The sequence below is a fragment of the Mirounga leonina genome, unplaced genomic scaffold (assembly GCF_011800145.1).
Source record: "Mirounga leonina isolate KUSES-001 unplaced genomic scaffold, KU_Mleo_1.0 Mir_154, whole genome shotgun sequence".
Classification (NCBI taxonomy): Eukaryota; Metazoa; Chordata; class Mammalia; order Carnivora; family Phocidae; genus Mirounga; species Mirounga leonina.
Genome location: NW_023270389.1, coordinates 26150661 through 26153868, shown reverse-complemented (window position 1 = coordinate 26153868; position 3208 = coordinate 26150661). Strand labels below are relative to the sequence as shown.

The 3208-nt window shown below is 41.0% G+C and overlaps 1 non-coding gene across 1 annotated transcript; it reads right to left on the bottom strand.

Moving 5' to 3' along the window:
* Positions 1–2748: 2748 nt before the first annotated feature.
* LOC118014639 lies at positions 2749–2890 on the bottom strand. The gene has a single exon (XR_004680335.1). It is a non-coding gene; the product is annotated as a U4 spliceosomal RNA (small nuclear RNA).
* Between the last annotated feature and the right edge of the window lie 318 nt (positions 2891–3208).

Genomic DNA, 3208 nt, shown 5'->3' with positions numbered 1-3208 from the left:
AATCGAGTCCCACATCGGTCCCCCTGCTCAGCAGGGAGTCTGCTTCTCCCTCTGACCCTCCCCCCTTTCATGCTCGCTCTCTGTCTCATTCTTTCGCTCTCAAATAAATAAATAAAATCTTTAAAAAAAAAAAAAAACTAAAGCATTGTAAATGAGAAGAATGTCAGAACAGGGCCACCTGTTTTTGGAAGGGGATCAGTTGTTCCAGTGAAGAATTATTAAATGCCATAGTTGAGAAAATTGGCAACTGAAGTAATGATCTTGGACTATATAGGGGAATACAAATGAAGTGATGTGACTAATTTCATTCCATAAAACAGTAATCTTTACCTCCCTAGTTATGAAAATAATTCCTGAGAAAGATGATCTTGGATCATCATTCCATGTCCATAGAAACTGCGGTCTCTGGAGTGTTAACAGATTAGCCTCATCCCCCGGGCCCTCCTGAGTTAGAGATGTTTTGCTGGGCTAGGAGATTGCAGAGGAGACTTGGGGGAAATAAACAAATGAGTGCCTCTTCCTGGTGGACTATGTTGCTAAACCAGAGAGAAGGTAGATGGTGTGAAGAGAGTGGGGAAGGGAGTATTTGCCCAACTAAGCAGCCTTCTTTAGATCCTACTTGTTAAGATACTGAGTTTGGAAGGTGTTTCTTATATTTCAACAGTGTCTGCTTTTATTGAATGTTATATGCTAAAGAGTAAAGAATATAAAATTTAGTCCTTGTCTTTGGAGATCTGGGGAGGCAGTGAAGTATAGAAGGAAAGATCTTGGGAGTCCACATACCTGGGTTTAAATCTCAACTTTAGAATTAACCAACCCTCTCGACCTCAGTTTCATAGTGTTGTTGGAATGATTTAATGAGATAATACATACAAAGTGCTGTTTCAGGCCTTAGGAATGCACAAGAAGTATTATTTGTCTAGTTCCAAATGAGCTTAATTTATAGTTTAAAAGATTTGTTTAGGAATATGTTGGAGGGGCACCTGGGTGGCTCAGTTGCTTAAGCGTCTGCCCTTGGCTCATGTCATGATCCTGGAGTCCTGGGATGGAGCCCCGCATCAGTCTCCCTGCTCAGCAGGGGGTCTGCTTGTCTGTCTGTCTCTGCCCCTCCCCGCTGCTCACTACTCGTGATGTCTCTCTCATGCTCTCTTATTTGCACTCTCTCTCAAATAAAATCTTTTTTTAATAAAAGGAATATATGTGGAGAAGAGGTAAACTTGTTCGACATTAAGCAAAACATTACAATTTGGGAAATCTGTTTTGCTTGGGCTTTTTTAGTCAAGCTTATTGAGGTATAATTTACAGATACTAAAATTCACACTTTACACCTGTGTACTTTGCTGACATCTGACAGATGTATAGACTCAATATAGCCACTAACACAGTCAAATATGATCCAAAATTTTGCCTCAATTTCCATGATCCAAAATTTTGCCTCAAGCTCCTTCATAGTTGGTCCATTTCACTCACCCTAGCTCCTGGCAACCACTGATCTGATTTCTGACCCTAGAGTTTGGCCTTTTTCAGAATGTCCTGTAAATGGAATCTTACGGTATGTAGTTACTTGTGTCTGACTTTTTTCATATATTATGCTTTTGGGGCACCTGGGTGGTCAGTTGGTTAAGCATCCAGCTTTTGATTTTGGCTAAGGTAATGATGATGGTGGTGAGATGGAGCCCTGTGTTGGACCTAGAGTCTACCTAAGATTCTCTTTCTCCCTTTGCCCTGCCCCCTGCCCTTCCCCCTGCTGTCTATCTCTCTCTAAAAAAAACAAAAGCTTTTGAGATTCATGTTCCTTGTATCAGTATTTTGTTTTTTTTAATTGCTGAGTAGTAGTCTTTTTTTCTTAAGATTTTATTTATTTGACAGAGAGAAACACAAGTAGGGGGCAGTGTGAGAGGGAGAAGCAGGCTTCCCCCGGAGCAGGGAACCGGATGCGGGGCTTGATCCCAGGACCCTGGGATCATGACCTGAGCTGAAGGCAGACGCTTAACAACTGAGCCACCCAGGCGCCCCGCTGAGTAGTAGTATATTGTATGGATATACCACAGTTTGTTTATCTGTAAACTAGTTAATGGACTTTCGGGTTATTTCCGGTTTTTGTCACTTACGCACTAACTGCTATAAAGTTCATGTGCAGGCCCATTTTAAAAATTGGGATTGTCAGGGCTCCTGGGTGGTTCAGTCGGTTGAGTGTCTGCCTCCGGCTCAGGTCCTGGGATCAAGCCCTACATCAGGCTCTCTGCTCAGCAGGGAATCTGCCACTCCCTTTCACTCTCTCTCTGTGCTCTCCCTCTGTCTCTTTCTCTCTCTCAAATAAATAAAATCTTTTTTAAAAAATTGGGTTGTCATATTTCTTTTTTGTTGTTGTTGGGAGAGTTCTTTATGTGTTTTGCATTTAAAAGAAATCCTTATCAGATAGGGGTTTTGTGAATATTTTCTTCCAGCCCATGGCTTGTCTTTTCACTTCCCTACAGTGTTTTTAAATAACACAAATTCCTCATTTTTTTTTCAAGTTATTTATTTAAATTAGGGAGAGAGAGTGAGCACATTTGAGCGGGCGCAGGGGCAGAAGGTGGGGGAGAGGGACAAGCAGACTCAGTGCTGAGCCCAGAGCCCCAGGGGCTAGATCTCACGACCCTGAGAACATGACCTGAACTGAAATCAAGAGTTGGATGCCTGACCAGCTGCATCACCCAGACACCCCTCAAGTTTTCATTTTATCACATTTTTCTTTTATGGTTCATGCTTTTTGTGTCCTAAGAATTCTTGGCCAAACCAAAGATCACAAAGATTTTTTCTGATGCCTTCTAGAATTCTTAGTTTCAATTAGCAATAATCACGCCTCAGATAAACCTCATTGGCTACGATACTGCCACTGTGCAGAGCTCTTCTAGAATTCTTAGATTTTTACATTCAGAGTTAATTTTATGTATGATGTGAGATACAGATCTTGAGGGGGGTTTTTGTTTTTGCTGAGGGATGACCAATATTCCCAGATCATTTGATCACTTGACCATCTGTGTGGATCACTTTTTCTGGAATCTTACTTTGTTCCATTGCTGTATAGGTCTATCTTTTTACCAGTACCACATTGTCTGCATTACTGTAGCTTTATACTAAGCTTTGAAATCAGCTGTATTTTTCCTTTTCAAACTAGTTTATATATTCTAGGGCCTTTGTTTTTTCATATAGATTGTATTTATTT